General features: G+C 34.7%; 1 protein-coding gene across 3 annotated transcripts in view; it reads left to right on the top strand.

The window, feature by feature from the left end:
• The window catches only part of Epm2a (EPM2A glucan phosphatase, laforin), a 212,295-nt gene that overhangs the window by 34,954 nt on the left and 163,727 nt on the right, over positions 1-13,614 (top strand). The gene's annotated exons all lie outside the window — the stretch shown is intronic.

The following is a 13,614-nucleotide window of genomic DNA, read 5'->3' as shown; positions in this document are numbered from 1 at the left end:
TAATCCATCAAAATTGTGATCCATCAATTTTTGAAAATGGCTATGATTTCCTATTTTGTAAGGGTGGGGAGTTTTCCTCCTATATTTCCTTCCATATTTATGACTATCAATTGACCTCTGTTTTTTTTTATTACTTTTATATTTTCAAAGTTTACAGAATTTACATTTCATTTACTAAATATCTTTCATGATTTGATGATTTTAAACTTAAAACCAATCTCCAACATTTAAAATATTGTGTAAGTTTTATTTGCTGCAGAACACACTGGGTTTACAAGGGGTTGCATTCTCATATCCTTAAATGATGAGAACTATAATTAATATAGAGTGTGAGTTAGGGGAGAGAAAAGTGGAACTTCATCCTTGTGTTAATGAATTGCTGTTCTTTTTGGACATACTTTTCTTACAAATTCCTGTTCGATGCTAGTCTGGCTGATGAATTGGATGCACATGAGGAAGAAAAGAGTTAAATATGATTTATGGTTTTATGATCGGAGCAGTGAAGTAAATAGTATTGCTGCCTACTTGGATAGGGATGACTGCAAGAAGAGAAATTTGTAATATGGAGTGGGATAAAAATTCTATTTTGGTCATATATTAGAAATTCTGTTAGATTACCGAAAGGAGATCAGTTTGATACCAGTAATTTGGGGGAGAAGTTGAAAATGGGGTTATAAAACTTGGAGTTACCCAAATACAGATGACATTCCAAGTGATGAGCCCACTTGATATCATTTGGCAAATGAAGCATAGAAGAGAAAAGAGAAGAAGCAAAATATTGAGCCACTGGGTCCACACAGTTTAGAAATCAAGGAAAAGCCCAGTATCCAGAGAAAGTAAACAGAATGAGGACATGCTGGGATATTCTGATTTTTAGTGTATGTATATTTATGAGTTGTTTTTTATTTTTCCTGAATCACATTTATGGAACCTTTTTATCTGGAGTCAGGTCTAGGCCTCTTGAGACTTCCTGCCATGTGAGTCTTCTTTTCCTTCACTGCCTTTGATCTTTCTCATTAAAGATACTTCTCAGACGGATGTTGAACCTGTTGGATTTATACTCTAGTCTTAATCTTTCCCTTACATTTTTTATATACTGATTTTATTGCTTTATATTTTGGGAAACATCTTCATTTTTTCTAATTAAACTACTGAATTTTCTCTTTACTTCGGTAATTTCATTCTTAATCTTCATAAGTTCATACTTACTCTAGTATTCTCTTTGGCATATATTTTTTATGTCCTAATGTATTTCACCCATTTAACATATAATTTAATGATCTTTTGTGATTGTCCTGCCACAGCCTCCCAGCATGCTGGCTCTATTTAGTGCTTGGCTCTATTTAATGATCTTTAACACATTCGCAAGGTTGTGTAAGCATCACCATCTAATTCCAGAACATTCTGTCATACAAACAGAAGCCCTGACCCATAGCAGTCACCTGTCCTCTCCCCCGCCTGACACCCCCGAGTCCACTTCCTGTCTTTGGGTTTGCCTGTCCTGGGTGTTTCCTGTCCATGGAGCCCACGCTGTGTCCTACCTGTCTGGCATCTCTCACTGAGCATGTCCTCCTCAAGGTCCCTCCATGCTGTCTTTGGCATATATTTTTGTTCTAGTTTATGAATGGATATATTCAAGAATCACAGATTATTCATAAGAATTGCTTTAAAGATCGCTTCTCATAGTGGAATGGTCATGTTTCATCTAGAATCCCTTGTTCTTTATTTATTCAGGTCTTTCTCTTTTCTGTTGGTTTTTAAAGAACTGTTTTTTTAGTTGTTTGTATTTATTCTATGAAAGGCTAAGTTGATTATTACACGTGGATAGCATGAGTTTCCTCTACCATTATTGGCTTAGTCCATGCCTCTCACTGCAGACTATGTATGCGTATGAGTAGATCTTGCCTCCTTCAGCAGATCGCCTGGGCACTCTTGCTTCACACTGAATGGAAAGGTAAGGAGGAATCTTGTTGTGGTGCCCTCTTACTCTGAGGGTGCTTGCTCCGCCAAGTACTTTAATTTTTAAAGAATGTATTTCTTCAGCTTCCCGTACAATATCAAAACTGTATGTGAGAAGTGAAGGAATTATAGTTCAGGTATTCAACCATGCAGGAAAGGTTGTATTTATTTTCTTTAATGTAACTAGGTTTTAGATTCAAGTCTCTATTCTACTGAGTTCTCAGGTAATGCAACCTGTTGTTATATATAATATCAAGTAAAATGTATTTATAATATATACTGCATTAATATAATAAATATACAATCAGCTCTCCATTTATATGAGATCTGCAGCTATGGATTCGACCAACTATGGATAAAAAAATTGTGTCCATACTGAATATGGACAGATTTTTTTCCTTGCCATCATTCCCTAGACAATACAGTATAACAACTATTTTCATGGCATTAACATTGTATTAGGTATTATAAATAATCTAGAAATAATTCAAAGTATCCTGGAGGATGTGTATAAGTTATAGGAAAATACTACACAATTTTATACAAAGGACTTGAGAATCTACAGATTTTGGCATGTGCTGGTGATCCTTGAGCAAATTCCTCATAGGTACAGAGGGATGTATTTATACTTAGGTGTAATATATATGTAATGTATTTTATATATGGATATTAATATATGTGTATCCACACATATACCTATATACATGTATGTGTGGGATAGATCTCAGATCCATCAGTTTTAGACTTTATAATTGTTTGTTGTTCCTTTCTCTGTTGATCTTTACAGTGCAGATAATTCGAAACTTGGTAATAAATAACAATTCTTTACTCTGAACCTGATCCCATATCTTTCCTTTTAAGGAGTCCTATAACTCTCCAGTGTTTCTCATAGTTAAGTCTCAAAACAGACAGAAATGAATTGAGTGGTCTAATTTTTAAAAATACAGATTTGTGTTCTTCATCAAATCTTTGGAACCTTTATTTTCAATAATCCATAGGATACTTATGCATACAAATGTTTGAGAACTACTGCAATTGGTTCAATAAAGACAGTTTAAAATTAATAAGGAATAGTTTAAGTATTTTCAGTCATTTTAGTCTAACTCTTCTTAAATATTCCAGCGACATGGACCCTCACTTGAATTTGGAAATGATAAAAATATTTATTCAATTTAAAAGAAAAGAGTTGAACAGACATTCATATATTTCATTAGTAAATTAAAACACTTAATTGCTATCTGCTTGTCATGTTCATCTAACTAATGTAAGAATTTATTCTGGCTGCTAAAATAGATATACACATGCTAGGTTATATGTTTCAGCATATATCACAGTAGAGATATTAAAACTCACATAAGAATTTATAGGCACAAACTATAACACTTAGTTTGAAGATAGGAAAGGAATTATACCACAAATTCTTTTATGGTTGGAATAAATCATATTGGATTTAAATTGTCAATGTCCTTCAAAATGTTAACACTTTTAAGAATGCAGCTATGTAACAATTAAATTTTATGTACTAGGGTATATGGTAAATTTAATCATTCATCAAGAATTACATGGATTACTTATGTAGTCCATATTGAATGTTGGACAATGGACCTTGCTTTCAAGGAGCTCATGCTGTAGTGGAAGGCAAGCATATAAACTGTGTCATTCTGTGAAGTAATTGCTGTAATGAAGTTTTATATACAGTGTAATGAGGGACAGAAGTTTTTAGTGCAAAGAAATCTTTATGGGGAAGTGGAACATTGGGGAGCAGTGAGGATTTTTTCCAGGTGGACATTTAGGAAAGAGAAGTCAATGTAAAGAGAATAGTAAGTGCAAATGTACAGAAGCATGAGAGAACAATATTGGGTTGATCAAAATGCTTTTCCCAAATGAGATACTTTTGAGAGTAAAAAGGGGATTTTTTTTATATTAAGCTTGGACAGTATGTATAAAATTGAGTTAGACCAGGCACACTAGGACACAGGACACCTTACAAAATATGTCATTTACAAGAGAGCATTCTGTTATCCCTCAAAATTCAGATTTGGAGATTTAAAAAATAATGTATCCTGTCATATTCAGACTATACACAATACCAGGTACTCCTTCTTCAGTAGAACTTCTTCATGCAAAAAAAGAATTTGCCTTAAATATACATATAACTAAGTAAATGAGACATTAGTGGTAAAGGATTGTTGTTTCTGTTTCTTGAAAAGGTTTATTGCCAACTTAACACATTTCAAGAGACATAAATTAGACTTAAGGAACACTACATTTTAGACTGTTAAAAATGTTACAATTTAGAAAATGTATTATAAAAGAATACTCATACTTTATAACCTATTTGGCTTATGAAGAAAAGATATACAATAATTTTCAAACCTCAAAATTATTTTAAACACTGTAGAACAATAATTTTGCACATTTTAAAGTATTTTATCTGGCATATTTTACAATGTGAATGAAATTAATTACTTTGGAAGTGAGTAAGGAACTTGGGTTCTAGCCTCAGACCTCTCATTATTCCTTGATAAGCTTGAGACAATCTTGTGATACTTCCAGAAATTGCAGTTTCCTAATTTGCAAAGTGAGCTGCTTGCACTAGATGACTACCAAAAACAGTTTTAGAAATGATCAAAGGTTAATGCTAATTTCAAAAGCTAAAGTTTATGTGACATTCTGCCAACATGTTATACTGTAATTACCTAAAAATGATTGTGCTCTATGTCAGCTTCTCTGGTTTTAGATCCAGAAACCAAATGCTTGAACTGTCTTTAGATGATAATTTCCTGCATTTTTGTAGCCCAAGATATATAGTCAGTCCAACTCTACAGAAGCTACATTTGGACAAATACATATATTTTATAGCCAGTATACTATAATTTTTTAGTAAGTATGTATATGCTTTTTTGTTTGAAGTACTAGAGATTGAATCAAGAGCCTTCATGATGAGCTACATCCATAACCTTTTAAAGCATATATATATACGTGTGTGTATATATATATATATATATATATATATTTTTTTTTTTTTTTTTTTTTTTTTAATTTTGAGACAAAGTCTCACTAAGTGCCCAAGTTGCCCAGGCTGGTCTTGAATTTGCAATCCTCCAGACTCAGCCTCCCAACAGGCTGGGATTACAAGTGTGTGCCACCATGCCCAGCTTATTATATAATGATAGTTTTTACATTACTCACGTTTATAACCAAATTTTGACAAAAACTTCCCTTTTGGAATAAATAGAAAATAGCCACAAAATTCTGTGTGCAATTGGACCTAATTAAGTTGTCCTAATTCTTTTGTGAAACATATTATTGGCCAAAGGAAAAAATCTCAAGTGGCATTAATATCTTAAAACAATGATCATAATTGTCCAGGCTAGAAGGGAAGGAAAATAGATGCTCCTTTCTTGTTGAGTTCTAATAGGGCAATAATATTTATTGAGTAGTAAGTGGGTTTGTGAGATTCCTCTAAGTGCTTTTTCCTCTTTAAACAATGCTGTCTACATTTTTTACCATTAAATTAATTAATGATTTTTTTCTTCTTATGATTTAAAATATATTTTACACTAAATATTTAAGTCTTTTAAGTAAAATATATTTTATATAATTATATATAATTAAATTGGAATGATTTATTTTCAACTTCATATCAGAGGCAAAGTATTATTGATAGATATTAGGGTACTGGTGGAAATACGGTCTAATGCACACATACTCCCTTATTTCTTTTTTTTTAGGAGTCATTTAAAAGCTGCATACTAAAGTGTGTGAAGAAATCATTTTTTGCTGATAGTGCTGTTGTGGAACCAGTATAAAGAAGGCAGCTGGATTCTGTGCTGCCTTGTATATTATCATCAGCATTGTTATTTAAATTATGATTTTTATATTCTTTTGAAATGCCTTGATCACTACTGAATGGAAGGGAGATTGGCGAGTTTGTCATATCTCAGGTTCTGTCTATAGTAATGATAGAAAGAGGGGCTATTTTATCATACAAATTAAGGAAATTAGATTCATGTCATTATATGGGTAAGATATTCAATGTTACTGTAGATAGGAATTTTTCTCCAAAAGGGAGCAGAGGGGAGGACACGTAGAGTAATGTATAAATGAGAGCTATTGCAGAATATTTTCATGTTAATGGAAATGATCACACAGAGTAGGAAAAAATTATGATTAAGAGGAGAAAGGGGAGAACTGTCATGCAAAATTTTTATGTAGCAGCAGTGAAGGAATCCAGGAGAATAAGCAGTTTCTCCACGGCTGTGGCAGGAAGGCAGAGAATTGGAGGGAGTGGCTTGATGCAGCAGGAGCATCTGAAGTTCAGCTGGTGATTGCTTCTATCTTCTCAGTGCAATGGGAAGTCAAGGCCTTCTGATGGGAGTGAGAAGAAGCTTTAGGTTTGAATGAGATGAACAGACTGGGTGACTAATGGAATATAACATATCAACTCAGGCATTTTAATTGTTATAAGACTCCCAATTCCAATACCATGGGGGCTATGACAACTGAGGAAGAGCTATTCTCTTGTATTAAATGAATAAAGAAGACACAGAAAATGTCTGACAACTCAGGTAGACTTTTTTTTAAGAGTTTTCTGTGGCCAGGTCATAAAGAAGTTTAAGTAACAAACAGAATTTGAACTTAGTAAGTTGGGAATTTTATACCCTATTTTTCAGATCTGGAATTAAATGCATTATGACAACAATTATAGAAGGTCCACTTCAGGAAGTCCAATTAGTCTGTTTATGTTAGAGTCAGTGAACACATTGAGAAATATTTCTGTCTTATGTTTAGAGAGTCAGTGTATTTAGGTCACTTTGCCATTGATTGATTATAATTACTTAAATTGGCTTAAAATGACCAGTTTCCAGATCATATTCTCCTTTGATTGAACAGAATGGAATGATTATCAAAGTCACAGAGGAGGGAGGGATCCAACTCACAAGAGTGGTCAGAGAGCGAATGTTATTTCCTGAGCGAATAATTTTTTGCTGGTCATTTCTGTATCGTAAAGACCTATTATGGCTTTTCTGTTTGCGGACTATTTTTCTGAAAATCAAGATTTTTGTGTGTGTTGTGATAAGTTATAAAGTGACTTTCTCAACCTTTTTTAAAAGTTCTTTTGGCGAAGATGTAGCTCAGTGGCACAGCGCCTGCCTGGCAAGCACAAAGTCGGGAGTTCAATTCCAAGTATCAAAAAAAAAAATGAAAAAGAAAAAGTTCTTTAATTTTATTATTTGAATGTCATGTAGTTTCTTGTTCTTTATAAATGAATCAACAGTGATAAAAATATTAGCATAATTGATTGGTGTATATAAACATTACTGAAAAAAATATTAGTTGAATCAGTGCGCCAATGCAGACTCATGCAGTCCACACACGCGTACTAATAACATCTACGTAATGAGTCTTCTCCTGTACTTACAGACTACACTGTATGTGTGCAGGGTGCTGGGGCAGGATCCTGGACCCACATTGATGAAAACAGGAACTGGATTAGATGTTGAACAAGGATTATATTGAACAAGAAGAACTAAAGTAATGCTTCATGACTCTTGACTACTTCTGACCCAGAAAGTCATCTTGCACAGTATCTCGTCGAGTTACTGATGAACAAAGTAGAAACCGAAGGTACTGAGGAAGCGCTCTGACCTCAGAACAGCTGGTTAGCCGCTCTTTATCCTCACAAGTTGGGATCCCCATTTTCTTCCACCAGATTATTCCACCATTAATTTCTGGTCAAACTGCAAATCTGTGTACAAGTGACTAATAAAAAAAATCCTGCTTACTTTCACTAGGGAGGTTTTAAAACTTATGTAGTGCAGATAAGCCTAGATAAGTTGAGCTAATTATAAAACCTCTATCTTTCTCTTAGCAGCTTCATGCCATTCTTTCAGAAGTTCTATTGATTCTGTCATTTGTGTTGTAGTTTAACTCAACTGGTTGCCATTCTTGATCTTAAAATCTTGGAGTATGTTTTAATTGGTTCTCTTATTTTCCCTTTTCCTAGATTGTGGGTCCTCTCTGACAACCCTTTCTTCTGTAAGATTCCTTTGGCTTTGTTTGATTTCCTGAGATCATAATTATTATTATTTTTTATTTAATTGATATCATTTCATTGCTATACCCTCTCCTTGGATGTGTTTATTACACTCCCTGCCAGGAATATGCATGTTGGTGCAAGAAGAAAGCATTTTATAAGAGGATCTTCCAGTATATTGTATATCACACTGTTTTTCTGCTTGCACTCCACCTTAATTATATTTGCTGCAACATCTCATGCTGTTTTAGGGAAATTTTATAAAATCCAAAAGTTTAGAGATATATTTGTATTAAATGGGAAGTCACTAGAGTTTATTTAAATAGTGACCTACCAAAGGATTTAAGTTTATTTTGGCAAATACTCTTTGCTTTATGAGAAATAGGATCCTGAAACTTTTCCTAGGTCCATCAGTGTACACCTTTGTAAAATCTAATTTTAGCAAAAACCCCTGCCAATTCAATCTGACAAGAACTTTCCACCAGTGACAATTAATCACTCTGTATGTCTGATCAGACTTCTGATCCTCCGCCATCCCCCAGGTGATGTCAGATCACCCTGGCCTGCCTTCAACAAGAATCCTGTTAGGTCAGTTGAGCCAGAATCCCCCTTCCGAACAGTTTCCTGCAGTCATTTTCCATCCACTGACTCCCAGCTTTGTCTCTTGACTATAAGTCTCTCCGTACCCATGCTGTATTTGGAGTTGAGCCCAACCTCTCACCCTCACCGCAGAATCCCATTGCTGTGTTCCGTGAACCTACTGTGCGGATCCTGGATAAAGTCTGCCTTACTGTGCTTGAGCAAGTTGCACTAAATGATTTCTTTTTCTTTAGCAATTTTTAAACTATTTTTTCATCTAATTTTTGGAAGGAAGAGAAACCTAAAGCTAAAATTAGTGATGAATGAGGAAAGGAAATTAAACATCTCATAAATGATAAATTAATTAGAAACGTGGTCAGTTTGTTGCAAAAACAGTAAGTCTGTACCAATGATCAGAAACTGTTTTTCACTAAACAAAGAACATTTATATTTATACAGCAACTTGTATACTTACAGTTGGTCCTTAGTCTTTTCTTAGAAAAATTAGGAAGAAAAAGGAAGCAAGAATAGAGAAGAAAATGGGAAGAAAGAGGGGATATAAACTTCTTTTCTGGACTTGTCCACTTTTCATTTAGTTATTTGTGGTGGTGGTGGTGGTGATAGGCAGTAACATAGATTATTTTTAAAAACCTATTTCCTTCTGAAGCATGCTCTATCCCTTGAAAGTTCACTTGGAATAATCTGAGGTTTCTGATGTAACCAGAGGATCTTTTGTATGTCTTATTGCTTGTAACCATAGTGATGAGTTTTTATTACTTCAGATTTTTCCATAGAAAACAAAAAGGATGTAATGAATGGAAAAGAACTATTGTGATAAGGTTCAGCGATCACATACATTGATTAATGGTCCTCAACCAGAATAATGGCTCTTTACAGTTGATGAGGTTTTCAGAACTGTCCTTTAATTCAAGTTAATCAAATCAAATATTGTTAATTAAACATGGAGGTGTAAAAGGGAAGATACAAATGATATCATAAAATTGAAAGTGGTGTAGCTAATTGATTATAGAAATAGATTTGAACATTAAAACACCAAATTTCAAAATGCCCTTTTCAGGGTTAACATTATTTTTGACTTAAAAAAATTAAACTAAGAAGTTGAATTTAGAAGTGTTGTTCTGGTTACATATCACGTGCCCAGTGTTGTGTTGGGTATTGTTAAAAAATTTCAACTTAAATAACAATGAGATAATGTTTATTTACATCTCAAAGATGCTCTTCACTTTGTGAAAGGATTCACTTGCATTTAGAAGAGTGGACACTCTCAGGATAGAGCTGTGGTACAGAATTTCTCTTCACCTGACTGATTATTGCCTGAGGGATGTTTTTGTGCAGGAGCCTGCTACTATGACTGGGAAAAATAGAGTAGAAAAAAAACCACCTTGGAACTGAACAGTGATTAACTGCTTAGCTCATGTTTCAGTGATAAGTAATGAGACTTTCAGACAGTCTGTAAACTGCAGATCCTGGAAAGGCATTTATAAAACCTTCTAGGAAGACACCCTGAACATGATTTCACTCATATTCTACGCCAACCTTTCCTATCGCTGTCATTTTCTGTAGTTCAGGCCTACTGCTCTCTCTGGCCCCCACACTGTGTTTCCCTCCCTCTGCGCTGTGTCCTGTCTTCCACTCTCTCTTATCCCTCTCTCTTTTCCTCTTTCTTTGTTTTCTATTGCAAGGTCCTTTCCTCCTTGGTCACTGATTTCTTGATATTTTACTAACTGGATACAACATGGGATTGAAATCCGTATCTAAACACATTTTTAAACATTTTAAAAATTTTACTTTCTGTTCTTTAATATTGTAATGAAGTGACCATGGCCTGTTTTCATTCCGTTCATTTGTCAGGCATGTTTTTGAGTACATATTACTTTCTGCAAGGAGCTAGATATAAAGGGTATAAAGTTAGACAAGACCAAGTGTCTCTTTCAGAGGTAGAGACAAATAAAAGATACATTACTATGAAGAACTTAATACAATTATGTTACTTTTTACAACTGAGTTTTCAATTTATTTTCTTTAAGTGGCCTGAAGTGAATTAAGGTCTTCAATTTCTGCTTAAATCTTGCTACATTTAAAATGTACCCTTGCTTTCAAAAATTAAATTAATATTTAATTGCAGGAACACTTTTTTTTAAAATAAGAGATCACAATACTTAAACTTTAATGAAGGAAGTTAATAAAAGTTTTATTTATTTCACATTCTTATTTTCTCATTCCAGTAAAATCTTTTCAATAATTATACTATTGAAGTACAGGAAAAGGTTGTTGGGTAAAGCATAATGCTGTCTTAACATAGTGGTTTAGATTTTTATTAATATTGAGAAATAAAATTTTCTAGACTGAGTGTAGGACTTTCACCTTGACTGCCAGATCATGATTCATGTTCTAGTTTACACGAATCCTCCCACCCCATCCCACCCTTTCTATTTGGTACAGAGCCTGCCTTGCTATGTGTGGGAAGACTGGTTGGGCAGTAATTTTAGTCACTACACACAGATCTAGTTGGTAGAAAGTACAATTGTTGGATCAACATGTACTTTAATGTGGTATAGATTTTTTAACCTAAGACATCATAATGGCTTCTAAGAAATTACCTTTGTTAATCTGTTTTTAGTTTGTAAGTCTGGTGGCTGATATTTCATCACATCTTCATTGGAAATGTTTGAGTTAGTTAAGCCCTTTGATGTTATTTACTTTTCAGGCGTACCCAACTTCAGGGTTTGACAATCTTTCTGAAATTTGTGTAGGGAAAAGTATCTGCCTTGGACACTTTCCTGTTGCTGGGACAAAATATCCAACACCCACAACTTAAAGGAAGAGAGATTTATTTCGGCTCATGGTCTCAGTCCGTGCTCAGTTGGGGCAAGGCAGGAACAGCACAGTAGAGGAGCAACGCGGCCGGAAAGGTGCTTAACCCATGGTAGCCAGGAAGCAGGGAGAAGAAAGAGAGGCATCAGGGCCAAGAATGCACCTTTCCAACTCAGCCCGCAGGGACCTGTGTTCACCCAGGCCCCACTTCTAACAATACACTCCGGTGCTGAACTCACCGATGGGTGAGTCCACAGATGATTATAGCCTCCCCATGTTCTAATCAACCTCCAAACACATGAGACTTTTGGGGGACATTTTATTTATTTATTTATTTTTTCTCTCTCTTTTTTTTAATAATCTGGAAAGATTCTGGGGGGTAAAAAGACTGAGAGGGTATGATGTCGGCCCCGAGAAACAGGTAATTGGCCTAGTGTTCAAGAAAAATAATGCTACCAAAAGCCTGGAAGCCATAGAATTTGATCTTAGACTTGGTCAAGGAGACAATCTTTTTTAGCTACAATTTCATGATTACATAGAAAGTCAATTCTTCAGATAGTAAGAAGAGGCCAAAATAATGATTAGGATTTTTAGAAACAAAAAAAAGAGGTACCAGAGTTAATAAAATGAATCAATGACCCACCTATATGTATGCCCAAAATTAGTCCTGCCCGGGCTTCCAGGATAAACAAATACAAAAATGAGAAGGTTACATACAAGAAGATATTTTTAAAACCACAGACAGCAAAAAAGGAAAAAGAGCTTTAGATATGTAGTAGTATTTCCTTAGAAGAGCCTTTGTTGAAAAGTAGTGTTATTATATAGGCCAGGGAAGAAATGCAGGGAGAAAACAACCTAAGGACTGGTATTACACATCAGTAGAATCTATTTAGTATCTTTAATAATTCTATTATTTCTAATGCCTTCCACAAAAGGTCATTATAGCTTTTTAAGTTTATTACAAACACATCTTTGAAAAACCTCAGCCCTACTATTGAAGCTGTAAGACAATTTTTTTTTTTGGTACTGGGGAATCAAACTCATGACCTTGTGCTTATGAGGCAGGCGGCAGAACCACTGAGCTAAATCCCTGGCCCTTGACAATTTTTTTTTGAGACAGGGTCTCACTATGTATTTCAGGTTGGGGGGACATTTTAGATCTTAACTATACCGGTATCTAAGTCTAGAAACCGATATTTCTAAATAAAATAGGAAAATGGAGGTTTAAATTTATGTGAAGGCATCTAACCCATTGACAGGATAAGCAGGTGACACTACGCTCTGGTGCTGCAGTTGTTTAGCAGGTGGCACTTCCACAGCAGTGTGTGCCTTGATGCTGAGCTGGCAAGCCTGAGCCTCGCTGGCGACAGGTGTCCTCACAGTGGGTTGGTATTCACCACAAAAAGAATCATGTCCAGTCATTTGCAGCAAAATGTCGGAACCAGAGGACATCATGTTAAATAAAATAAGACAGATGCAGAAAGACAAATTCTGTGCGTCCTCCCTCATATGTAAATGTTTTAAAAAAACTTGATTGGAATGTTTGCACATTTGTGACCACTGGTGTCTGGGAAAGGTGGAAGGGGAGGACTGGTGGGAGGTTGGAGAATGGGCCCCAGACACAGTTACATAGAAGGAATACATTCTAGTGTCCACCAGGACAGTCGAATACTTCCCAGTAACCTGTATTTTTATAAAGAACTAAAGGAGAGGAGCTCAGAGGCTCCCAACACAAAGTAATGATAAGAAGATGAAAATGTTAATTATCCTAATTTGATCAGTATACATACATGTTTATTGAGATATCACACTGTACTCCAAAATATGTCTATTTTAATAAAAAATAAAAAATTAAGGAGACAGATGTTAAAAGATCACTACACATTGTATACATGTCTCAAATTATCACACTGTACCCCATAAATTAGTGTTATTAAAATGATAATTTTCAATAAACCAGTTGACAATTGAAAATCAAAGCCACTTTTGAATTTTAAAATCAGGAAACTATGATAGCTTTTCACTACTTGAACTTATACAAAGGAAAATAGACTTTTCTACATATTTAGGTTCGTGAAAGAGCCTACTAATACGTGTCATCCTATACTAGATTTTTTATTGCTTCATTATGAATAGAATTTTAATGAAAACAACATAGCATTCATCTAGAACTCTGAACTGTGCAATTACAAAATAAGACT

Source organism: Heterocephalus glaber, unplaced genomic scaffold (genome assembly GCF_053883595.1).
Source record: "Heterocephalus glaber isolate CG9 unplaced genomic scaffold, H.glaber_assembly_v1.0 deba00001550, whole genome shotgun sequence".
Classification (NCBI taxonomy): Eukaryota; Metazoa; Chordata; class Mammalia; order Rodentia; family Bathyergidae; genus Heterocephalus; species Heterocephalus glaber.
This window is presented reverse-complemented; position numbering and strand designations above follow the sequence as displayed.